This window comes from Fukomys damarensis, unplaced genomic scaffold (genome assembly GCF_012274545.1).
Source record: "Fukomys damarensis isolate Sample0158 unplaced genomic scaffold, DMR_v1.0_HiC HiC_scaffold_14, whole genome shotgun sequence".
NCBI lineage: Eukaryota > Metazoa > Chordata > Mammalia > Rodentia > Bathyergidae > Fukomys > Fukomys damarensis.
The window spans coordinates 67172334-67200200 of record NW_022900926.1 but is presented as its reverse complement, the minus strand read 5'-3'; the positions used below and the strand labels follow the sequence as shown (position 1 = coordinate 67200200).

Genomic DNA, 27867 nt, shown 5'->3' with positions numbered 1-27867 from the left:
CTCTCTCTCTCTCTCTCTCTCTCTCTCTCTCTCTCTCTCTCTCTCTCTCAGTTTAAATTAGCATGCACCAGGTCTCATGTAGTTAAAGTTTTTAAGCAGCTGTTAACCATTTGGCCTACCACTCCCACTGTCAACACACACACATGCACACACACACACACACACACACACACACACAGATACACAGCTGATTTAACTCAGTTAAAGGATATCATCAATTAAACGGTGTACCCAATAAAAGGTGAGGTCCACTGGAGTTGAGGAGTGGGAGGAACAGAAGTAAAAGTGGCAGAGTTGTAATCCTGCTTCTCCTAAGCATGCAAGACAATTCAGTTCTGCTTCTTCTAATCTCCAATTTAGTTGCTTGGGGGATTTGCAAACTTATCTGTTCCTACACCAAAAGCAGAAAAGGACCAGAAGGACACACACTATGCAAGTAGGCCAAGATTTGGTGGCAATTATAGACAGTGGAACGTAACAGGTGGCATTGGCATTAGCCTTTATGTTCATTTTTCATTCTAGAATGTAGAAAACGTATCTAAATGGCAATTAAACTGATACCTTTATATTTTCGCTAAACTCATAAACACTTGGTCTACTTCGTAAAATAAATCATGTCTCTGGCTTGAATAGAATTCCAGTGATAACATTTAAAATGGCTCTCTAATAGATAACAACATTTAGTATGACACAAAATAATGAGACTAACACGGAATACTGACAATGTAATGTAAGAGTTTCTTTGCATGTTTGAAAAAATATGTATAGAAAGTGAAAGAAAAAAATATTTTTTTACAGAAGCCAAATCTGAAAATCAAATACAATGTTCAATTTCTGAAAATTTGTTCTGATTTTAGTGAGTCACAAATGATAAATTGTATCGTGTACTTATATGAGTTATTGCTTTATATTTCAATTATATTTTTACCTTTTCCTTTATTGCAGCTATGTTAGCATTCTAAAATCCTTGAATTCTAACTCAACTCTTCCAATTTCAGAAACATCTACAGCTGATATTATTTTGCAAGTGAAATAAATCCTGTCCTTGTCCCTGTAGCATTCTGATGTTTCCCACACTCTCAGTGATGCTGAGTTTGGTTCAGCAGGTCTCCCTGGCAGGGCTCAGAAGATGTTGGACAGATGAAGTGTCCTCTCTGCAAAGGAAATGGAGACAACTTACTGACTTCTATATGGCAGGTTCTCTATGCTGGGCTACACCTATATGTGTTTGTCACTTTCTGTGTCACAGGGACAAAATACCCACCACCCATATTTAGGAGGAGATGTGTATTTTGGCTCACTGTTCAGAAGTTTTGGTCTGTGTTGGGGAGACTTAAATACAGAAAGGTGCAGCAAAAGGATCTGAGCTGAGGAAAGTTTCTCACCTCATGGTGGTCAGGAAGTAGAGAAAGAAAGAGCCTGGGAGGGACACCTACCTTTTCAGGTCACACGCCCGAGTGACCTGCTTCTAGCCAGGCCCCACTTCCTAACAAGTGCCAGCTGCACCATCACCTAACTTCATCACCTTCCAAACCTGCCTCTGGGCACAGGAGACTCTTGGGGGCCATTAGTGATCTAAATTGTAACAGTGTTGCTTTCTGCTTTCATGACCAATTTAGAGTCAGAAGAAAAACCACTTTGCTTTACAATAAGGAGAATGTAACAGAAGAAGTTTAAACTTGTTTTGAAGTTTAGACAGATAGTAAATAGCAGTACTGTTTTAAATATGGAGTCATCAAATCCTATGGCCCATGCTTGTTCTATTGCTTGATTCTTCCTTGTTCTGTAGCTTCTTATCCCTGACTAGAGATGCTCAGAAGGAAAGGGGGAGGTGAGAGTGCTTGATGTACCCTCTAGATGGTTTACGCAGCTCTGCTGGCCTGTCGCCACGCTATTTCTCTGATAGACTCCAGTTCCTCAGCTCTGAGCATGAGCTCATTTGATAAGCTAATCAAGGCCTGGCTAGGGTTCCTCCGTAAGAGGAAATTTCGAGTTAAAATAGATGCTGCCCCCAAAAAGCCTTTTGTCTTTTTTTGTCTTTTTGGGGGTAGGGGCTGACTCATCGGAAAAAATGTTAAATACTTGTGACCATGTATTATTTTAATGAAGGTGCTCTGGCTAGACATGATTTAAGGCTGAGAACAGAAACACTTGAGACCTCAAATAAGCTAAAGATCTCTGGATTTTATTTCTGTGTCCCTTACCATCACACATTTAAAAAGCTTTCTTAAACAAAGAGGTTACTTTCTGTTGATTTGACTGCACAGATGAATCTTTATGGTACATAATATGGTTCCTACAGAAGGATATATGCATGCAAAAAAGATACATCATACCGTGGGTCTAAAGACCTTTAAACAGACCGAAGAACCCTTCACCATGTTGTTGGATGAAATGTGCAAACACACGGCTCCCCTTTGAGAAGCTGATTCTAGGTTAAATTTGGTCATTTTGTCACGGTTCGCATCCGGAGGTGAGCCTTGCTCTGCTTTGCTTTCCTTTCTTTCCCCTCCTTTCCTCCTTCCTTTTTGTAAATCTGGTGGTAGTGATTAAACACAGAGCCTTGCACCTGCTAGACAAATGCTCTACCACTGAGCCATATTTCCAGTACTCTATTTATTCATTTTCAGTTTTGAGATAAGGCCTCCCTAAGTCGCCCAGGCTGGGCTTTGACTTTTGGTTCTCTTGAGTCAGCCTCCCACATAGCTGGGATGTGTGTATCACTGCATCAGACCTGGCGATGTTTAAACCAAGTAACAGGACTGGATAAGTATTTTAAATCACATTAAATTTCTCATCAGAAGAAAGGTTGCTTTTGTTTTTTTAATTTTGAAAACCCAAATTGTTCAAAATAAATATGTATTTAATTCCTAAAAGGTTAAGAGATTATTTTACTGATTATTTACTAGTACTGACTCTTTTACTAGTACTAGTTATTTAATTTCAGTAGTAAACACATAGAAATATGTTTTTAATAAAATTACATAGTATTTTTCTCTTCAGCAGATAATGTTACGTTTTCTCTCATTCATGTAACTTCATGAGATAGATAACGTTTCATGAAAAATCTCAAGTACTTGAAGTAATTTAACGTCCTCATGTGAGCAAAGTAGGAGTGAATCAGGTGGCTGTGTGTTTGATGAGGGAAACTCCTCAGCTTCCTAAACTTGAAGGGAGTAGGATTAGGGGATAATATGACCTTTGCCCTTCAAAGGCCGTTTGATTGTGCCACTACTCTGATGACAGACTTACATTAAGCAAACTCACTAACGTGTCAAATTCGTGTTTTCATTTATAGTGAGAAATCACTCTTTCAAGTCCTAGAATGTCCACATTTCTTTAATCATCCCAGACTTCTCTATGGACAGATTTTCATGAAGACTTTTGCTGCTCTGAGTAACTAGGTTATGCTGCAGTTACAAATAAACTCCGGATTTTCATTATCTTCACAAAACAAAAGTTTATTTCTTCTTGCTTATTTAACTTGTTTCACCCAGTGACTCATGGTCTAGGCATTCTCTGAGTTTTACGCACCCCCTCAACACATGTCGTCTTCCAAGTACCAGCTTTGAAGATGCTTCCAAAGGCCCCCATCTTGGTTTTCACAGGTTTTATCTTTTCTTTCCCTATTATGCCAGAATTGGTCTGTGTGGCAGCAGCACACAGAAGTGAGAGTGCATCATTTCCAGTGTTATATCATGACAGATTACAGCTTCCAGACTGAGCACCCACCTGCTCTTTCGCTCTGGAATCTGTTTCTCCTGGAGAGATGAACTACCCTGTTTTGAGCCGCGCCCCCGGTGAGGAGTCCATCTCTCCAGCCAACTCACAGGAAACGCAGTCTGTTAACAACTTCATGTGTGCACTTGGAGGCAGATCTATCAGTCCAGGTACCATCTTGAAATTACTGCAACTGCATCCTTCAGCCCACTCATCTCTAGCTTGTTGTAGTCTAATGACACACACACGAGACACAACTGACCAGCTCAGTTTCTCACAGGTTCTGAGCCTTCAGAAATTGTAACTTTATACATATTTGTTATTTTAAGCTGTTAAATTTTGACATAAGTTGATGCACATTTGCCACAGAAGAGTAAACTGAGAAAATATAAAAAATTTAACTATTGCCACAATACAATATGTCAGTCATGCTCATTAAAAAACAAAACAAAACTCGTGTCAGTCTTTCTTATAATGTTTTGGCCCAACATAATCATATTGTATCAACTCACCTGCAGTGGGTGGCTGGGAGATGCCTAGTCTCTGTCACAAAAATTGTACGGCAGTTTGGAGTAATTTGATTTGTGTATATTAGAACAAGGAATTGAGAGGAGGTAAGTACTTAATGACATTGCTTAAAATAGTCTGATAGATCCATCACTCACATTTCAGAACTCCACCAGTAGCAGTTGATAATATTGAGAGGCTTTGTGCCTATTACTGTGCTTGGATTGAGGACACAAGAGTAATAGAGTCTGAGGGCTCTGTACTCTGGTAGTGGAGACAGCTGTGGACATAGACAATTTTAATGCAATGTGACAAGTGCCATGACAGAAAGGTGCACAGAATGTGCTGGAAGTGAATGAGGACAGTCAGCCCTACTTTGGGGATTAGAAAGAGCTGGGGAGGGATGACACCTAAACTGAGTTTTAATGGATGAATTCAAGTTACCTGGGTGAAGAAAATTGGGTAAGCATGTTCTAACCAGCGGGAAACATCATGAGCAAAATCAAAACAATGAGAAATACTGTGAGGTATGGAGAGAATGCTAAATAGTAGCGTAACTCTTGGGTGAGGACAGTAAGGAGGCGGAGACTCTGGAGATGAGGCCCGAGCAGTGAGAAGGATGGTGGCACGAGGTGCTTGGTGGTCTACTTGAGGCCTAGGCTTTGAAGCTATAGTTACAGGGATTCATTAAGGGGTTCTACGGGGGACACTATTAACTCCCATTTTCCATGACCACATTCTGAAGATGATGTACAGAATCAATCCAAAAGGGAGAAAGGCATGCGAGAGTTGTCATACTAGGATTTGTATCTTGTTTTGGCTCATCTGATCAAGCTTGTTTAATAAAATAAAACACCCTGATGATAAAGGGCAGAATCCAAGTTCTTTAGATAATTTCTTCCAAGAGGCTTTCTACTTGCTGTGTAAGAAAAGAAAGGTGAAAAGGAGGAATGTGAGAGAGTGAAGAGGAAACAGCTAAAGACAGAAGATGGTCAGAGAGGAAATATAGACTCATATATATGAAAAACTTACTGCTTCTTCTTTGGTGAATACTTAAATTTGAAAAGTCATTTCTCTTTAAAAAATGTATTATTATTCCTTCTTGGAAGATATGCTTGTAGATCTTGCTGGCCATAACTCTAACAATGTTTTCCAATATTCTATGGGTTTTCACTAAAACGTTTTTGCAATAATTTACCTATTTGGGTTTTTGTGACTCCCTATACTTCTAATCATTCTTATTTTGGCTTTTAGATAATGTTTAGCCACTCACTGACATCCCCCACTAAAAATTGAGAACTAATTTTAAAATGTTGCCTTTTTCAACTAAGTCCCATTTGCCCCTAAATTACGTACAACTTTGTGAATAGTCTCATGTGAGGGTGACGGTGTGGCTCAGTCACACAACCCTTGCCTAAAGTCGCAAGTCCCCGGGTTTCCAGAACCAGAGAAAACAAAGAATTCTCATTTAAAAATAGATTTTCAATGACATTACTGCCATTCAAATAAACAGTGACGAGGTTAAATTGAGCCCAGATTAAGTAGACATTTCTCTAAAGTTGATATGGTAATGTATATTCTAATTTCTGAAGGCATGGTAGTTTTAAAAAATGTGCAACTTGTAGTTCACAATTAAAGCACAGCGGTGATTAAAACTTGTAATAACTTTCTCCTAGATTCTGAGCTTCCTAGAGACTCTAAAACAAATGCATAAGGCATATGGCTTCTCACTGTGTGAGGCCTTGGTTTCATCACTACCTTATTAGAAATGGGGTCAGAAAACCACTGGCTTCAATAATTTACTTCACCTTTAGAATGAATTTGGCGACTCATTTCAGTAGGCAACCTTATTGCTTATAAGTACCATTTTGATAGCAATTTGTCTTAAAATATGAAGATTAGGGCAATCTTTCTGGGACAGCAGAAGGGAGATGTTGCTAAGTGCATAAGAAACTATTTTGTGATTGTGTGAAATTGAATCAATTTTTCCTTATGAAAAATAATAATTAAAAGATAATATCTTCTATTAGGATCTTGTATAGTAGGTCTGAAAACAACTACATAACAAAATGTATCAACTGGTGTAAGAAGAGAGCTTAATAATTACTAGGATATTTATATACTTGGCTGTGATTCATACTTTGGACACAGGGACACCGAGAAAGATGTTGTTCTTTGAAATCATTGGTGATGGTGATAGAGACTCAGAATTCTTGAAAGATCACCTTAGTTTCTTGCACCAGACATATTGAAATTTGTCACTGACTGCTGACATGAAGACAACTATTTTATTTTATTTTATTTTATTTATTTTGGTACTGAGGATAAAACTTGGGTCCTTGTGCTTGCAAGGCAAGCAGCAGAAGCACTGAGCTAAATCCCCAGACCAGGACAACCATTTTAGAGGAAAGAGAAAATTAAAAATTTAGGAATCTTAGGAACATGTAGACAGAAACATATGAATATCCCACATTTGTACACAGAAGCACATTCTGGAGGTTAGATAATATGAATAATGCAATTAATATAGCCTAGCTTTTTCATACAAGAGTAACAGGCTGTCTTTCAAATATCAAAAATGCCAAAGACTGGACACAAGATGTTGAGTCTCCCAATGTCAAAAGAGTTCTTCAACCACCCTCAGTGGACATTTTTCAGTTAAAGCACACCTGAAACAAATGAGGCCTTGAGTTAACACCCACGGAACAAGGAGTGGCCCTTGAGGGGTTGATCATTGTAACATAATTCCTTACCTTTGGATACAGTCAATGTGTCCACTACTTTGCTGCCTTTGCAGCTGTGAGGCCCCTGAACTTCTCACTGTTGGCTGAAGCTCACAGGTTACTTTGTCATAGAAATTATCTCCAAAAGCCCCATCTGAATCTCTGCCCCTCGTGTGTGATGTCAGCACTCGGTCTCCTCTCCACTGTCCACAGGGCTTACTTATGACATATTAAATGATAATGTTAATTTGTTTGTTCTTGTTTCCCCCTTACATAGTACATAAGTTCCATTTATTGTTCTTGATTGCCCTTGTGTGCCCTATTCCTACAAGAGTGCCAGGAATACAGTGTATTTTTGCCTTCCAAATGGATTAGTGCTAGACTTCCCAAGGAGAAATCATTTAGATATGGTTTTTAAAATTAGGTATTGCCAGCTTTAAGTCTTCTACATAAATTTTTAATATAAAGTTTCAGTAATTTGAATTATGTGTGTGATGACTTTGCCCCTGTTGATTTGTTTTGATTCAGGATATTAAGCTCGGGGCCTTGCACATGCTAAGCACAGCCTTTTCCATTGAGCTGCACCCCAGCACCATTTTGGTTTATGTCTTAAGGAACATATATGTGACAATAAATATTTTATAAGTGTTAAGTTAATGGCGATGAGATAACCCTTTGAAAAACCTTCCCAGCACTGTGATCTCTCCGACATTACTGAGCGACTTATACCTGAAACTGTCCTGCTCTTACTGTGAAAAGCAAAGTGTGGCAGTTTTGCTTTTATTTTTTAAGGAAAGTACACAGTAATCCTTCTGAACAATGTGCTGTATTACTATAGTCACTGAGAGGAACATGTAATGGGCAGAACCCCTACATAGAATGTGCTTGTTTCAAAATGATCCCTGTTTGTTTTCCTAAGCCCACACAAGTATTGGACCATCCATGTCCAAAATGAGGTATGGAAGCTATGAGTGAATGTTCCCATGACTCTGCACTCTCTGTAGTGAAAAGGTCAAGCATACCCATGCCCAAGCACGGGGTGTGTGAGGCCAGCTCATACAGACCCAGCCGTAGAAGTTCTCTATTTCCCATGTCACCAGTGACATATACTAGTTCTGGAACTCAGAATTCCAGACAACTGAAAAACAAATTGGGGCAGGGATGTAGCTTAGTGGTAGAATGCTTGCCTTGACAAGCACAAGATTTGATCCCCAGGCGCATGTGCACACGCACACACACACACACACACACACACACACACACACACACCTACCTCACACTTGAGGTGGAACATAAGGCCAATGTTGATAACAGCTGGCTAGTTCTAGAAAGTTCCTTTAATAGGGAATGATGGAAACAACCTTTCTGACTGATTGTGGTCCTCAATTATTCAACAAAAGTATTGTTGCAGCTTATTTATTTCACCCTGCAATAACTAAAGTGGAAGGGCTGTTATTTCCTTCTCTCAGCAAGCAGTGAAATTTAGCATCGAAGAGCTGCTGTTCTGTTAGTTGTCTGAATAACTTCACAAAATCACTTGGTCTTTTGAGCCAGTAGAGTGGGCCCCTGACTTGTGAACTCACTTTATTCCCGAGGGCTGGTTGTAACACTAGTTGGTCACTTGAGAGCTCAGGCTCCTCTACACAGCTTTCAAAGCTTCTCACCTGTATAATTTTAGGCCACGCTTTCTTCCAGGCCCATCTCAGTGTCCTAATAGAGACAGGTTTTCTCAACCAACCCCACGCATGAAAGGATGTTGCAATGCTCCTTCCAGAACTCTTTGAGAATTAAAATCTGTACCTGAGGCCATCTGAAAGCACAAGTGGCCAGCATTTGGGTCGTAAGTTAAAAGTAGTATTCCGGTCATAGCTCAATTTGTCTATATGTTAGGCCTGTCATAACACAAGGGTCCACTGTACACTTGATATTCAGCTCCCTGCTTCTGCTACTCCTTTGATAGAGCATCTACCCTAGTTGATAACAGTAAATTGAGAAATATAATCTGTGGAGGTTAAAGCAAATGCAGACTCTTATACACATTTTCTGCTAAATGTAATTGGAGGGTACTTGAGTTCCAGAATTAATTACAATTGCCTCCTCGAAGGCTGGGTGCCTGGTCCCAGGGACTGGAGGGAACGGAGAGGGAAGAATGCAAGAGCAAGAATAGGGCTATGCATAGATTACATAGGACTTCATAGACTGCTGTGAATGCTGCATCATCTGCTGTGACAATGGAACATCCTGATGATGTTGGATTAAAGTTATGTGACCATAACTTTATCATCAAATGAAAGCAAAAACAAGGTGTAGCCGCAGAAGCCTTGGTCTAACTGTAGCAGCAAAAGGAATACAGAAAAAGAAAGCATTTTGAGATAACACACACTGCTTTTCTAGGACTTATCTAATTTTGATCGATTTCCTTTTCTTAATTCATTCAGCAAATATTTATTGAACACCCACAACGTGTAATCTGTTCTATTGCATTCTGTGGAGGAAATGCCAAAGTGAATGAGGCCTGGTCCTTACCTACAAGGAATTTCTAATCTTGTGGAGGAGACTAAAATGTAAACAATGGCCTTGAGAGGATATGGAACACTCATGTACTAAGATTTAGAATGTGAAAGTATGAGTTATAGCTGACTTTGAATAATAAATACTCCTCAATGAGAAGGTAGCATTTGAGGATGCACTTGTTGACAGGTGAATATAATTATTGAAAGTTGCAGAGTGAAAAGAAATTCTACCTAAACTGATGAAGCACTAACTTTATGATGCCTACATCATGCTTAAGAAGTCTGTGTCTCTAAAACAGTTTGTTTTGTAAATTTACCCAGTAATTTTGAGTCACAACAATTTAAGTTTCTGACACTTTGCCTTGCCTCAAGCTTGCAGGATGCTGTTTATGTTGTGAGCATGTGTCCCATTTGTTTGCAGTGTTATATCACGGTGGATAGAATTAATTATTTTTGAAATCTCTGGAATTATTATTATTTGGTTTTGTTTTGTTTTTTTGAGACAGGGTCTTACTGTGTAGTCCAGACTGCTCTGGAACTCACTGTGTAGCCCAAGCTGGTCTCGAACTCACAGTGATCCTCCTGCCTCAGCCTCTCAAGTGCTGGGATTACAGGCGTGGGCCACCACACCCAGCAACCCTGGAATTATTTGAAAATGACTTTGTTCTCATATATCAGAGCTTTCCAAAGGAAGGTTAATGTGAGGAAATGGTAGACATACATTGAAGTTATGAGAGACCACACATTGAAAACCCATTTAGTAACCTGGTGGTTATCTGGATGAAGACAAGGCAATAGAATTAACTATGGATAAGAACAAGGAAGAGAGAAGACCATGGAGATAGAGGTGGGCGACTCATTCGATGTGGGAATTCAAAGGAGGAGAAAAGGGTCCTATAATTAATAGAAGTATTTTCTTTCACACAGACAGGAAATATGGGAGAAAACCAGGTGTAAAAAATACAGGGATGATATCATGAATTCAGTGAAGATTGAGTTGGATTGAGTTGAAATTGCAAGAAGGATTACATGTGGGCAGCTGTCCAGAGGGAGGGGCTTTCCCTGTCCATGCCCAGTCACAATTCATGTGTTACTGTGCCATTTCTTTCTGTGATATCTGTCTATATAGTGTATAGACTAATAATTAAATGTATACATGGGAATATAAGTTTCTTCGTGTAGCTCAATGTAGCAAGACCTTTTGCCATACCAAATCTGTTGACTCAAAAATGTTTATTTTTGTGCTTAGCACAGCAAAAATAGACAAACTTTCTTCTCTTAGAGGACTTTTTCTAGTTATGGTATTTCCTACATATATTTTGACAGTAGAATCAATAGGACTTGCTAATGGACTGCTTACCAGTGCAAAAGAAAGAGAAGAATTTAAATTTCACGTCAAAGCAGTGAACAATGATTCTGTTTATTGAGATCAGGGACTCTGAGAAGTTTGAAGTAGGAAGCATGGAGGAGAAAGAGGGAAATAAGTTTGGCTTGGGCCATTCCAATTTTAATATAGTACAGGTAAATGTATGATGGCTATTTGCATATAAAGTCAGAAAACCAGGTAAGAGGTCTGTCTGGTGAAATGAACCTGAACTTTACAACTGATATCATCTTTTATTTTGTATCTTTAACGTGTTACCCATAGATATCAGACTACAGTAAAAATTTCTCTTCTTGTGCATTATTTTACTTGTATCTTTCTCCTTTATGAAATTATCACAGCTATATTAAAAAAGATCACCTTAAATCATGAATTTTAAAAAATCTTGAAAACCAAACCTGAAATACATGGTAAAAAGTCTGATTTTAAAAAATTTATTCTGAATTAATGGATTCAAAATTTCAGGGGATGAAAACTCTAGAATCCATGTTTAAAATATAGCCCCTGCACACTGGATATGGGAATTCCCACCACAGGAAAAATTGTGGGTAGACCTGGTATGTGACAAAGCCAAGTGGAGAGTGCAATGTTTTTACATAGGATAAACAACTGATTGCATCGATAATGAGCTAGCAGAGGAGAAAAACTGAAATGGCTACTTTGAAACAGGATTAGAGAAGAATAAGAAAGTGTAGACCAACAGGAAGTGTTGGGGCAGTAGAGAAATTACATATGTAGGAGCTCAAAAAGTTTCTCAGTGATATCTTTGAACTAATATCGTTAGTTATGTAGCATTTAAGGTAGAGTTGTCAGTGTATACAATGGCTTCCTTTATTATTTTATTAGGCAAACAATATACTTTGCTATCATGCAACTTTACAAAAAATAAAAGGACATTTCAGAAATTTGAGAGTATAAGCAGAATTTAATACATAATAGGATTAGTATTGCAAAGTCGTGTTCTGTATTTTCCAGTTTATGATTCCCTGTATAGGAAGTCAGGCTTTTGGGATTAAAATGAAGTCATTTCCTTTTACTGTGTGTCCCTTGGACCATTAACAAATCTACATATGTATTGTTGCATATAATAAATGGAGCTAATCAATTATGTGATGAAAAGAATTGAAGGGTTGTTATGAAAATTAAAGGTGTTTTAGCCTTCACACAAAAGCTCTAATTCAGACCTAGTGGTTCTGATTTATTAAACAAATATCAGAAATTGTTGGTCACAAAATAGACATGAAGATTACATGAAACTTGAAAATATAAAATATTTCAATGATAAAATGGAAGATATGAAAGTATTGGAAGAATGAGATTTAAAACAAATACTAAGATCTTTTTCCTAAGCACTCGTGGACACTACGATTTTACAAATGTAATTTTCTCTGAAAGATCCTTAATCCTGTGTGAAGAAAGAGGAAACATGTCTAGCAAGGTCCATCTAATTCATTGCAGACAGATGGTTGCCTACTTTTTCCTTTCAATGTTTCAGAGTTTGCAAGTATTCTACTTCCAAAGAGTCTGTAATAATGAAACTATTGTGCAAGATTTAGAAGAGTTGAGATATATGTGAACACAATCGATTGGAAATAGATATTTTCATCTGGTATGACAATAAGTTAATTCAGACATTCTAAATCTAAATTTTTTTCATATATATATATATATATATATGTACACACATACATATATATGTATATATATATATATATGATTTACCAGTATTTTAAAGAAATATCAGTAACATTCATAATAGATCATCTGAATACTTTTGTATTTATTTCAATTTGTTAAAATTTACAGCTCCTCTTTTCATAGCATGAGGAGTATATTGGCTCTTGTCATCAGTAGTTGGTGTGCATTCTTCTTGTACCTGGATGCAAAGTTATTGCTAGGTCATTATTTGCATTATAGTTTAACAACATAGGTGTTGATTGATAAAACACTTTGAACTCATTCTTCACTAAGTGGAACCGCCTTCCTCATTTGTAGACAAGCTCTATTATATGTTAATCTTTATGCCTGGAATCTAAGACTGAAACTGGATATCTGTTTTCCTTTCAATATCCATTTTCTGTTCAATATTATAGATAAGCACTTAAAACTGTCTTTAGCACTAAGCATGACTATGAGAAAACATGGCCCATGGTCAGATTAAGAAGTGAAGAGAACTTGTAGAGGTATTTTGGATAATGACCACATCATCACTGGGATGGAATCTTTTGGAAACTCTGGGACAACTATTTTCTCAAGGGAAAATGTCAATATTTACAGGTTATATCTTGCTGTTCTGTGGAGAGCTCATTCAGGTAGTGAGCCCCTATTGAACAGGTAGAAATTTAATCTGAATGAGAGAGCATCCATCCAAGAACCATCCATCCATTCATTCATGAGATGAATACTGAGTGTCGAATGCTGGACACTCTCCTTGACATTAGAAGGATCAAAGATCAAAAAGATACCATCAGTGAACTCAAGGATTTAACAATCTCTTCGAAAGCATGGAGATGCAGCATATTCAAATAAACAGTGTAGAATCTACTGTTAAAGAGATATGAATAGATAATATAGACATAGGTTCATATATTAACTCAGCAGATGAAGAGGAATTATTAACACAGGCAATGGCACATCAAGGGAATGAATGGCAGAATGAACAATCTGAAAAGCAAAAGTACTAGAGAGACAGGGCATAAAAAAGCAAAATTTGCTACCTCTCTTGTTTAGTGTCATGAAAATGACAAAACGCAATTTTGAATTTGAGAGATTTATTTTTCCCTTCCCACTCCAATTTGAACAACATAGAGCTTATTCACTGCTAGGACATTTGTAATATTACTGAAAATATGGGTTAGTTCCAAGTTCACCCATTTAAAATCCTAATAGAAAATATTTTATGTTGCTAAGTAACCATTCATTCTCTTAAAAAAAAAACACAATGCTTTACTCTGAATAATAGTATAAGAATTACAGGTTTTTTAAAACATGTATTTTCATATTATGACCTACTCTATTTAAGAAATATAGATATGTCATTTAGAAACCTTGGCCATTTAGTAGGACTTTGAATTTATTTAACACACAACTAGATAAGATATTAGCTATATATTCACATTCAAATTTCAAATAAGAAAGCTACATTTGAGATGCTAACCAATCTCTAATTATATGTGTTATTTATTTACTTTATTATCTATACTATAAGACTAAAAATATTAATACTAGCATTTATTTTTCTGACAGACATTATGAGCAAAATCATATAAAATTTGGGGAATTATTTTGGGAGGTTCTGTATTGCAATCTGTTCAGTTTTATAATTCTCAATTTCTACCAGTTCAGTATTTAATTATGTGTCTTTGTCATGGAGTAGGCTGGAAGTATGACTAATGTGGGCACCAAAACAATGAAACATTATTGAAAGCTCTTTATCATTGAATCTGGCACTGTTTTCTTTTTTCTTTTTTTTGGTACCCGGGATTAAGCTCGGGTCCTAGAGTTTGCAAGGCAGGCCACTGAACCGCTGAGCTAAATCCCTCTTCCTAATTGGTCACTGTTTAAATGAAAGAGATGTTACTCATTTCCACAAAAAACCCACAGATTTTAAATAAAATACAATCACAAAGAGACACAATTGTTTTAAAGACAAACATCGAGAGATTCATATAAAACATTTAAAACTTCAAAATATAGATTAGTTACTCTAGATATCATTTGTTTCGGTATTGTGTTGTGATGGTGGTAGTTACCAAATCATTTGCTTTCAGAGTAAAGGGCAGGAAGGAGAAAAGGATGAAGAGTAAACTCAGTGACAACATAGGATAGAAGGAACGAATGAAGATAAAATGAAAAATCAATGGGACACTGACCTTCATTATAAGACAGAAATATTGCAGTATAGAACGCCTCAGGGAAGGAAATATCTAAAATAATAAAATGAAAGGAGAATCATGAACATGACTTGAAGATTGACAGAGTTTTAAAACGTGTTTAGACAAAGATATCATGAGAAACATGCATGAAGTTTTCCTAGGTAATCACTGAAGTCAAATCCACACTACAAGGTTTCAATTAAAATAAGAGAGATAATGGAAAGCGATGCAGAAAGTCTACAGAAGGTGAAAAGGAACAGAGCTCGGTCTAAAATCTTACCACATAGTCCAAAATGTTACGAATGTATACCTGTATTATAGGGTACGAATCTGTAACACGGGCTCATGGCTTTGGCCTTCCTGACAACGTTGTTTCCCCTTCTTCCATTCTCCTTCAACAGGACGGACTCTTCTTCAGGAAACTGTGCCATTCGCCATCTCACATACCGTTATGAGGGGTGGAAACCACCCAGCACGGTGCTCCACTTGCCGATCACCTCCCAGCCTCAACCTCAGATCACAACCACAGAACAAGACTCCACACAAATGTGTCCCCAGACCTGCAAAAGCTCATGCAGTATAGAACCTTGTATGTTTTCCCCCTGGACACACATCAATTATAAAGTTTAACTTATGAATTAAGCACAACAAATGATTACCAACAATTTTACACTGATCTTAGCAACCTCAGCTCACCATTGTTCTCTTTCCTTAAAAGTAAAGATCTTTTAGCCTCCCATTTCAAGGAAGCACTTTATGCCTTCTTTATGGCGTATCCTTATTGCCATCACTTTTAAGTAAAGTAACTTTACTTGCATGCAATGAGTCATGAGCAGACAGTATACACAACCTGTGCACACTGAACAAAAGGGAACTTTACAACCCAGTGGGATAGAGGGGGATGCTGTGACTTTTCTTCATGCTACTTAAAATGAGTCCTTTTAAAACTTACAAACTGTGTATTTCTGGGCTTTTCCATTCAATGTTTTTGAACTACAGTTGACTCTAAGTAAGCCATGAAAAGCAGAACCATGGGTTAAAAGGGGACGGGTAGCAACATTTAACATCAAGTTCTGGTACAGAAAAAGAGCTGCAGAGTACCCTACTGATGCAGCTTGAATGTGTAGATCTAGTCAGATCAAGCCTTTCTCCACCTTTTCCCAGTTACCTGAGGTACTCTGAGATTTGTTTGTTTGTTTTTCGGTACCAGAGATTGAACTCAGGACCTTGTGTTTGCAAGGCAGGCACAGTGCCACTGAGCTAAGACGCAGTGCCACGGCCCACGAGTTCATATTCATTAAATCTGAATGGCAATTCTTCAAAGCACTCAGTAAAATAGAAACTAACTTGTCTTACACGGACAGCACTAGGAAAGATGAGAGAAAATGAAGCTAAAGGAAAACAAGGAGAAAAACAAGAAGCTCTGAAGACCTTTCTTCCCTGACACAATTTATATTTCCATGAGATGATTCTCTCACTCTCCAAAAAGCAGAGGACGAAGATAATATGTACACTTGTTGGCCAGAGTGGTCTTCCAGGGAGCCCTGACTGGATAACCAACAAGCATGCTGCTCTTTGAGGAATCTTGAGTCTACGTTTGTAACAAAAGCACATCACTAACACCACAGGCATTCCTACCTATTCTTAAGTAAACCCTAACACTACCAAATCTAGCCATAAACTTAACTTGTAACCTAACTTTAACCCCTAAGAGCATCTAATACTGACTTTAACTCCATTTGGCCCTAACTGTGACCCTAAAACCAACCGTATTTCTAAACCTGAGCCTAAAGTTCATCACGATCTTACCTACCAACCATAAAACTAATCCCCAACCTTGCCCTAGCCCCATCTCTAAGCTTACCATTAGTGTTAACACGAAACCTACATCTGACACTGACTCTAATCCCTACTATAACCCTAAATTCAATCTTAACTGTGATTGTAACTATCGCCGTAGTTTCACCTCACAAAGTTGGAGGCACCTTATTGCTCACTTTGTCTTTGGAAATTGGAGACTACTGATCTAAAGATGTGAAGAAATGAAGGAATGAATGCTTTGGGGGCATGTAAACAGCGATCTTCCGCTCAAGAAATGTAGCAGCATACTTGGAAAAGTTACTCATAACTTTGTTTCCTTGCTAATTATTTAATGTGATTTATTTCAGTGTATAAAGCAATGTACTCTCTTCCAGTGTTACCACCTAGATTACAAACATCTAGTTCATGTGTTAAACTGATTTTCTAGTAATACAGTCTTTGTATGAAAAAAATAACGGAAAGGTAAATATAAAATGCAATTATGCATTTAAGGGATAATAGTGCTCAGTGTCTCATGTGCACTTCAAAATAGTTACATTTGTTTTATTTGGAAAAAAAAAACAAGTATGTGTAATTAGGGGATAATTTAAAGCTGGAGAAAAACTCTTCACTATAATTGACGATTTGAGAAAGATATATTAAAATTCCTGGCTTCTCCCTGGGTTATGTGAATGAAATGAAAAATTCATGAGAAGGATGTAATCAGTCAAAAATCTAAATCCATCAAAACATTACTCACTGCATACTAGCAAGGCATTCAGTACCTGAGTGATTACCTTAAGGAAATCTACTTCTCGTGTTGTGAATGTGAATGTAGGAAGACAGGCATCAAGAGTCAGCCTTTAGTGCCAGGCAGATTTGGGCCCCATTATACAGTGCTCAAAGGAACATTCTCATCCATCAGGTTTCCCCCCTTGGGAAGTCCAGCCCATTCAGTAATTGAGGCAGTAATGCATTCATTGAGGCCTTTTTAAACAAATTTTTGAATGAATGTAGTTTTCTCTCTACTATAAGCATCAGATGTTCATTTTTAAAACATTTACTATATGTGTATATATATATATTTTTTACTATTGCACATATAGTGAATAATATATAATAAATCGTCAGCTATGTAGGTAGTAGTTGTATATAGATAACATTTATTAAACTATATAGTAAGCTACATATACTAGATATAGTGAAATATAATATATAGAGTAGGCTATATGTAAACACACTATTCTTATGTTTATATCTGACATGGCTATTTGTTTTCTTATATATTTAAAACAAATGTTTTTGTGTGATTTGGAAGATAGGACTCATGCACTATTTTGCCAATGATTATCTTCAAGTCTATGATTTGCTCAGTAGAGGCTCTGCCCTGCTTTTAATTTTCCAGGAGTCTATGTATCTCTATAAATTTCCATGAATTTATTCTCAAAATTTAAAACTATCATTTCTGAATATTGATTATCTTTATCTGCAGTTACAATATATGCCTTTTACACATGATTATGTATATACTATAAATGTTACTTTCAACATTCCCTTTGAAATATCCATTAAAAATAATGTTTCAATATTCAGTAATATAATTGTTTTCAATATTCAGTTGAAATACATTCATAATATATTTTGGCATATTGCCTTTCATTTTCTTGCACACTGATTTCTGTGGATACACATTTCCCTTTCCCATCAGAGAATTTAATGCATCCATTTTGCAAGTAAACATGAGTCCAATCGGACATAAAATTCCTTATTCATAAAATTTAAAAATTTTATTCTGTATACATTTATCCAAAAGTCTGCTCTTATTATTGCAAGGGAATAGATTTTAGTCAAACCTGGTTCTTTTGTTCTTTAAGAAGTAGCCTGTTTCTCCCTCTCCCTAGTAATTACTCTTATTATCTGTAATTGAATGAATCTATTTTATCTGATCTGAGCCTTATATTTTAAAAATATTTTTATTCTTTGTTTATTGTTAAATGTCTTCAATAATGCATGTAAGTCTTAACTGTATCTTTGTTTCATCTACTTAATATTCTCTTGGTCATTGAATCTTATTCTTCTGAATTCTGAATGCTTCTTTGCAGAGTTGATTCCAGGTTCCATTGCCTCTAGTGTGTATTTTAATTCTTCCTTTGAATTTCAAACTCCACTGCATCACTTTATTTTTTAATTCATCTGTCCTTTTGTTCTGTTTTTATCTTAGCTCATTTGTGAGTGAGACTACCATATCCTTTCATGTTTTGAGAAATTTAAACAAAATGTTCACAATACTTTCACTAATTTCTTAGAATAATTTTTGAGCATGTTCTGTCTTTACTGTTCAGCATGAAGTTGTCCTCCTGTACTCATGTACCTTCTCCTTGTCAGCTGTGATATATTTTTAACTGAAAGAGGGCTATCCAGGCCTAGCATTTGTCTGAGCAGTATAGGCACCGGGGCTGGCACGCCAAAAATGCCAGAGTAACTGACCTAAAACAACACAGCTTCGCCTCCAACTGTTCTGGAGAGTAAGTGAAAGATTGAAGTTTGTGCCTAGGGAGGGCTATTTCCTGGCTCATAAAAGGGTCTTTGTAGCATGTCCTCCCATGTCACAAAAAGCTATAGAGCTCTTCAACGTCTCTTACAGGGACACTAATGCTATTTGTGAGTGCCCCACTCTTACAGCCTACATCATTTTTAAGGGATCAGTCTACTATCAAAACCATCACACTGAAAAAGTATGAACAATGAAGTTGGGGGGGTAAATATTGAGTCTATAGCAATGTTAAATTTAGGAACTTATCTGAAATGCCTTTTCTCTGAATTTGGTTTTCAGAAGTACAGCAGCAGTAATAGTGTGGGAAACAATAACTCTTCAGACGTGTGCGCGTGTGTGCATATGCACACACACACACGCACACACATACACACACACACACACACAAAACACCTGAGCTTCAAAAACTCAAAATTTAGCTACTTTAACATCTGGTTGCACATGAGAGTTGCTGTAAATATATTTCTATGGCTTTGAAATTGTGTAAAATATTGATGAAGAAAGATTCTTCAGTGTTCATTATTCACAGTTCTTCCAATTTTATTGTTACATGAAGATCAGAACTGGGAAAAAATAGCATAAACAGGAACCCCACTTTTTAAATTTACCTCCATAAAGAGAAAAACTGCATGCCTATACTTTATCAAAACCAAAGAAAAGGAATAGCTATATGGGACTACTTAAAATAAAACCTCTGAGTAGAAATTTGTCCTTAGTCTTTTTTTTTTTTCTCTCTCATTGAGTTTATTGGTACATTTTAGGTATACAGTACAGTTACATTCATTATAAGGATCTTGTACCTTTACATGACAGGTGTCCTTGGTTCTCATTTTTCCCCTTGTCCCTGCCCTCCCTTTACTCCTTTTCCGCTCCCCATTTATGCCCTTAGTCTTATACATGTAAACTCACTTGACAAATAGCATGTGAGCTTTATGCTCAAGAAATACTTTACTTTTAGTTTACTTTTTCCCAGTTATTTGGGATTTTATTAAGCAATCATAATCAATATTGCTTTGGATTTTGGTTTCCTTGCTACTTTTTTACCCTGTGCACTTACATTGTGTCCAGTGGTGTTAAGAGTAGAAGAAACAGAGAAATAACTCAGATGCTATGATGACCCTGCCCTTAAGTATGTTTAACAAGAGTCTAACTTCTAATTGCCAAATCCTGGAGCTTTCTTTCTGCTCTCTGACCAGGGCTGCAAGAGCCTTACCTACTTTAGCAGTCAGCAGGCTAAAAGTGACACCACCAACCACCCGGAGCAATCACGAGGGGCACCAGCAACCTATAGTTCATGAAAGATAGTAGATACACTCCCAGATCTCACACTCTAGAGCGAGATGGACCACGGGTGTGTGTTCTATGTACAACGATGAAGCAGGAAGTTTTAAAAAGTAGATTTTTTAAAAGTTTTTCCCCGTGACCTTATTTTTCCACTTGCTAGCAGTATTTCTTGGGAACACTTCCCAAATAATATACACTTATTTGAAAAATTTCTTATAGTCTTTTAAAGAAACCTGTGCTAGCACCAAGACAACGTGCGGGAACGTGGAAGAATTTTGTCGTTTATTTCGGGGGTGTCGGGGGGGATCCAGCTTGAGCTACTGCGGCGGCAGTGGAGATCACGTGTATTATCTGATACTCTGAAAGCAAAGCTAGCAAAACTGGTTGACAAATTCGTTGTGAAAAGTGGTAAAGGAGAGAGGGAGGACAGGGAGATTCCAAGGACTGTTGCCCTGGAGGCGTGGACGCTTGGATTTGAGACGATCTAAATCCAAGAAGAGAAAGATTTTATTTATCAAAAATTTGAGTTTCAATAGTTTCTCTGGTGTGAAAAACTATGATAGTACCCAAGATCCTAATGAGACAATTAACAATGTGAAATAGGAAGAAAAGGGAAAGTGGGAAGGGTAGGTGAAAGGGAATAAAGGAAAAAAATATGAGAAAATGAAAAAATGGAAATAAAGAGTTTGTAAATGGGGAGGGGAGGAAGGGGCGAAGGGAGGTCAGGGACAAGGGGAAAAAATGAGAACCAAGACCTGTCACGTAAAGGTAAAAGATCCCAGTAATGAATGTAACTGTACTGTGTGCCTAGAATGTACCAACAAACTCAATAAAAAGAAAAGAAAATATTTGAGTTTCATGTATGTCTTAGAGATCCAAGTAGATCCAAACAGAGAGGGTAATGTAATACACGAAAGTGAGGTTTGATAGGGAAATCCAAGTAAAAGATACATACGTCGGAAATACAGACATCCCTCATCTCACGACCGAGCTCCTGGCTTGGGACTGAGCCTTAAATGCCCTGGACACCAAATGACAAAGTGTATATAGTATGTATATTACAGAATTCAGAACAAAAAAAAAATTGTCAGGGAAAACTCCAATTTGATGACTTTGCTTTTCCTTTGCATAACTCTTACATGAAGTACTGTACTACAGAGTCCAATCAGCAAAAATTGTAGTGCTGTATAAACAAGGTGTGCTATACCAAAAAAGACACTGAGGATCTATAAACACATAGTACAAAACTGCACATAAAAAAGATGCATCATGAGTCCAACAGCAGGCCTCCTAGTAATTCAGAATAGTCATTAAACAGGTAGACCATTAAGCCAGGAATATCCGTATTAGGTTATATTTGATACTTAAAGTAAGGAGCCTGGATGAGATCACTGGAGTTTTAAAAAGTTTTTCCCTCGTGACCTTATTTGTCCACTTCCCAGCAGTGTTTCATGGAAGTGTTTCTCAAATGAGCTACGTTAACTTGAATGTTTTCTTCTAATCTTCTAAGGAAATGAGCTAGCACCAGAGCAATGTGGGGGAAACATTGAACCTTTTTGTGCACTATTGTTATGGTGCATGTGAATACAAATAAATAACAGGAAATACCGCTTTTGGTGTTGGTGTGGAGGGTGGGGTAAAGGGGGTGAATTCAAGACAAAACAGAGGAAAGCAGAGTAGAAACAATAGAGACAGCCCTTCCATTCTGTCAATGAGTTTTGAAATGTTAAAAAGCTAGAAAGTATTTGGAGGGCAGAATAAACTCCAGAGTGATTGAGTTGAATTTTATGTGCTGGTTGTTTGGAATGTTCAGTTGAAGACTGAAACTGGGCTGCTGGGTTCTGTCCTCTTTGAACTCTCCACATCTGTTGTGTCTCCTTTCATCGATTCACAAAGCCCCACTGCCTGGCATTTGCTCTCCTGCCCATCCTAGTTCCTGACCTCGGGAGAGTTGGGAGACTTTGGGAGCCTTTTGCTGTCTTGTCTCCCTGTGTTTCTGTGTGCATGTATATGATATATCATATGAAATGACATAGATACTAGCTGTGCTGAGGGTTGAGGGCAAGTTCAGGGAGGAGAGATTGTGGTAAACACACAGATCTTTTAGTCAGAGTCGTCTTTCCAGAACTATTTTGCCATTGTATTTGTTCTGAGATACCGTTCACCCCTTCTACTACTTAATTAAAGTGGTTTGGACCCACGAGCTGTGTTGTGGAGGAAGATTTGCCATTGGTTAGAGCAGCTTGAGTGGATCTGATCTCACATCACTTCAGTGAGCCCCACAGTGAATGCACACGTTACACCTTGTAAATATGAACTATAAAAAATAATGTTAACAATAATAATGAAAGTGGGAAAGGTGATCCAGTCATGAAGAAAGGGAACTGGGTGAAGATGAGAAGGGGAATCAGAGAGATACGTGTTAAGTACATAAGATGGTGTAAACTTCGTGCATTGCAAATTATGTGATATTAAGGGGAGTTTGATAAATATTTGGTTTTTTTTGAAAGAAAAATGAGTGGAAGGAGTATGGTGAGAACTAGTCCGTCAGGATTTGCAAAGTCGTTTGTTCTTTGAAAAGCATGAACGTACCTCGTGAAGGCTCATATCCTCATATCCTTGACACATCCTAACTAAATCAACAGTAATTAAGGCAAAAATAAGATATGCAAAGCACTGGGGATTTAGCTCAGTGGTTCCACTGCCTACCTCACAAGCGCTGAGTTTGATCCCCTGTACCAAAAACACAAAAACCAAAACCAAAAAATAAGATATGTGGAACTCGGTGAAAGCATGTGCTGTTTCCCATGTGTTATGTGGATCAGAAAAATATCTTATCATTTAAATAATTTTAGGAACTTCTTAACATGGAGTATTTATCTTGAAAAGGTCACATAAAAGCACAAATAATTGAATGATTATTGTAGAATAATTTTTATCTCAGTATTATAATGAATTTAGAGCCAATTTTCAAATTCAGAATGTATCATGTAGTGAAAAAATACACTTGCTTAGAAGACCAGCCTTAATTATATGGTTGTCTTCATACATAACTGATCTGTAACTACGTGAGATGTGTTTAACCTTCTCATCCTTGATGTGCTTTTCTATAAAATGATAAGTCTGAGTACAGTGTTCAAATTGTGTAAGTCAAAGAACACTTGCCTTTAGAGATGGAAATTCATAGATTCTGAGATAGAGTATCTTTATTATTCTTCACAGTAGGATTAGAGATAAATCTGAATTTTATACAATTTTCATTTATCAATAAATTAACACATTTCACTAATAAACTAAGGAAAATTAAGTTCATATAAGTGCATTCTCCAAATTCAATTATGAAAGCAATTGTGGCCAATCTAAATTGAATATGTAACATGTGGAGTAAAACATTTTCCTTGCCATAAATTCAGCTTATTAATAGGGTAAAGATTTTCATTTTATCTAAAATTTTATAATTAGTACCTCTCTTTCTAGTAATTGCCTTATCAAGTCTGATTTCTGGATGTAACTTTGGAAAAAGCTTTCTTTTTGAAATAAACCTTAAAAAAAAAAAACAAAAAAAACAATTCAATCACCAGCATATGGGATACAAGAACCACACCAAGGCATCTCTTGGACTGCACTAAGACAAAAGAGTCAAGATAATAGGGAAGAAATTGTAGCATCCAGAGTGAAAGAACTTCTAAAGCCTGTAAAATGATGGAACAGACTGAACTAATGACATGAGCTCCAAAAACACGCTGCATATTTAAGCAAGTCACCATACAATTTGCCCTTGTACGAAAGGTTTTCTGACTTGAGTGGAGGAAGACAAGATGACCCATGTGGGCTCTCCTGATGGTGAACTAAAACCACTCCCCTTCTCTGTGTTCTAAGAGTAAGATGTGTAGTAATCTATTGTTGAATGTCAAAACTAAATGCATAAAACATCTGTGACAATTATAGATATCGAGAAAGGGTTTGTAATCTTTGTGATCCTAGACCAAATTTGGCTTTAAAATCGGAACAATTTTTTCAAGGCATCTTCATTGCTGCACGTTAGTGACACCGTTATACTGTGTCTTGAGGTTTATATTTGAGTAAGCTTTGAGCAAACATGAACTGCATTTTTTTTCAGTAAAGAGAGAAATCATTAGGTTACAAGGAGAGTATATTCAGTCTTTTTCATAAGACTGATTTCTTTCCTTACTGAAAAAAAAAGGACAGAATTCTAAATTTTCTCTCTAAACCTCTATTGTAACAATGTATCAGGCCTAACTGCCTTATTCATGATTGGATGTAATCCTACGGTGACAGGTATTTAATGGAAAGGGAAGGTTTATCCAGGGTCTTACTCATGCAATCTATTGATTTGTTCTCTGATTTATATGCATGAAATCGAACCTTATGCTTTCTGCTGGTATCCATTTCCCCATTTTCTGATGTGATGAACATTCAAGCCCTCCGATTAAATTTACAGTGGAACACAGCCAGGGAGAATAGTTGAAGATACATTTAAATCGGCTCTAATGAGTTAGGTTTTCATCGGGATCAGACATACATGAACTGCGTAAGGAAGAAAGCTGTGTTAAAATGAAATTTGTATGACAGCATTATTTGTTAGAGTCCATGTGGGACTTAAACAGAGGACTTGAAATCGCGGACTCTTTTGTGTGTTCCCCTGTCATTTCATCCTGTCTTCTGAGTCTTAAATCAAAGCCCACATGTGGGTGCAGCTGCTGGATCAGTTCTCAGAAAGGAGTGAAGTGGTACTGAAAATGTTTACAAAGTGAAAAATTGTTTTTATTTTATCCATCATGACCCTTTTACTAGAGATGTATTTTCTGAGTTAACTTTCACATCCTGTTTTGCACCATGGTCACATGATTATAAAGTCAAGCGGACAGTGTTCCCCAATGCATTAAAGTGGACACACCCTGAAGAGGTTGCAGTCAGCTGCAATCTACCATCTACTCGTGGCACACTTCACCAGGTCTGATTTAATCTTGACTCTATCTGGCTACTGAGTCCTACAATAAGGAAGGCTCTATGAAGCTACGCAAGCATCATGAAAAAGGTTTGTTGATCAAGGGAGATTACTTAGGAAGAGATTATAGAAGAAAACTGTTTTTCACTTCCAGAGTCACACCATTCAAAACTATTAGCTGAGTATTTGCTTTCCTACATGAACAATAAACTACAAAAATAAGAAGGAATAGCCGGGCATGGTGGCACATGTCTGTAATCCCAGCACTTGGAAGGCTGAGACAGGAGGATCACTATGAGTTTGAGACCAGCCCAGGCTACATAGTGAGTTCCAGGTCAGCTTCAACTACACAGTGAGACCTTGTCTCAAAAAAAAAAAAGAAGGATTATTAGAAAGGTGTTACTCCTTTCATAAGTACAATGAGATAGACCATGGCCACATTTTCATAATCACTAAAAACAAACAAGTGGCATTGTTATTGCTATAAAAATAGACTTTAGGAGTCTTTTCCTAATGCGGAATCTGGGTGAGAGAATTTGCTCTCCAAACACAGTGTACCAGATGGGCAGGAGACAAGCACTGCATTGCTGCAATCCTGACCATCACTGACTATACCAGGCGTAAGCACTCGTCAGTCAAGATCCATCCATGTCACACTCCTCTCCACAGTGACTGCAGTTGTTTTCTCATTAAATTTATACCATGAACTCAGAAACTGCAGCACATTCGTGCCACCACGTATGTTAAAACGAGATAAACAGTCACACTCTGCTGCTGCAGTGGGGATGAGAAAACCAGTAGCAGGGAGAGCAAACATAGAGAATAAAAGAGGTGAGCCAGGGCAGGGTGAAGATCAGAGACAGCTGTGATGGTTTTCCACGCCTACTCCGCCACTTCCCTGGGGCCGTGTGCAGTCTGATCCTTGGGCACTGGGAGACATGCTTGCATCCTTTCAACACATTCTTATTTCTTTTCACTTGCTAAAATTGGTTTATTTTACTTGAAACACAAATATTTTTATGAGTACAGCTGAATTTTGCTACCTACTGCTGTATGTAAAACCCCTTCTCATTTTTGATTAATATTGTTTTGCTTCTTAAGAGTATTGTCAGGTCTATTTTATTTGCTTAATAATGAGATACCTGAAAATAAGTAAAATTCTTAAAAGTACGGTACTTTTAAACTATAAATATCCTGAACCTTTAATCTCAGATATTTTACGAAGTATCACTAGGGATAATTCAAATTACTATTTAAAAACTTATATTAACACTGTTTGGTTCTGGAAAAGACATCTTGCCTAAATATTGTGAGATTATGAACTTTTTCAACTGTTGCTATAATTTTCATTTCACTGTTTATTTATTCCAGGGTTATTTTCTGCATATCTCCATGTCTTGTGGAATGGGTACAAATTGCAAAAGCATTCATATTATTACAAGTCCTTCATACTCAGGCCCTTTCTTTCATGACTTTTGCTTTCCTCTTATGCCCTTCAGCCTCACTGTGTTTCTCTCACATCCTTAAATAGACCAGACTCTTCTGTCCTTTGAGCCTTGGCATGTATCATTGTTAGTGACACAGACCAACCTGCAGGTCTTGTATTTGACCATCGCTTATTCTAAGAACCTTTACATTATTCCAAAACTGCCAGGATGTATCATTTTCCTTATGTGTTCAATGAAATCTTGGCAGGTAGCATGTGAGCATCGTGTAAGCACAAATCTGGGCTGTCTTGTTTCCCATTTAGCACAAGGCTTTTCTATGTGAAGTAACCAACAACAAACAAGCTTTTACATTCAAAGAAACACATTCAAACCCTCAGTACACTCTTTCTGTACTTCGTATGCCCCAAGAACATGCCCAATGTCCATCACTATCTCAGAAATTCCTGCACTAGTACTGAGATGGCAAGGGGACTGTGTCACATCCTGGGACACCCACTGTGGCTGTGGTTCTTCCCTAAGCGTGAGGTCTACTGCCAGTGTTACCGGAAGTACTTGGCCCTCAAGACCACACTCCTTTGGAAATGACTGTGAGGCAGATGTGGTCAGATTACTACAGATAAGGACACAGGATTCCTCCTTTTCCACTTCCTACTAGAATCCCAGATTTATTTAAATAAAGAAATGCCCACATTCAGGAATAAATCATGCGTATTCCAAAGAAACCATAGCAATCCTCTTTTTCTCAATTATGAGTATGAAAAAAGACATGTCAACAAAGTCTAGCCAATAGGATTGCAGCAAAAGTAGTAGTAGGGCATCTATTAAGGATTCTTTCCCCTGGCTTGGGTGCAATTATAACAGAACAGGATACTAGAATGTTTTGTAATCAAGCGATAAGCAACCTTAGGACGAAGAAGGTAACGGGATGAATGGGGACACACAGGGTACTTTTCATACCACAAAACACTGCCCCAACCCTGAGGTAGAATTCATCTGGGTTCTTGTTATTTTGGTTTAAACTGTTCTTTATAAATAAATGCATCATAAGTAACAAGATCATTTGACTCAATAAAAAATGCACTGGCTCTAT

At 37.4% G+C, this 27867-nt stretch overlaps 1 protein-coding gene and 1 long non-coding RNA gene across 5 annotated transcripts in view; both read left to right on the top strand.

Moving 5' to 3' along the window:
- The window catches only part of Hcrtr2 (hypocretin receptor 2), a 91531-nt gene that overhangs the window by 4281 nt on the left and 59383 nt on the right, over nt 1–27867 (top strand). The gene's annotated exons all lie outside the window — the stretch shown is intronic.
- LOC104865419 lies at nt 992–3584 on the top strand. The gene is made up of 3 exons (XR_781147.2): nt 992–1197; nt 2303–2473; nt 3299–3584. It is a non-coding gene; the product is annotated as an uncharacterized LOC104865419 (long non-coding RNA).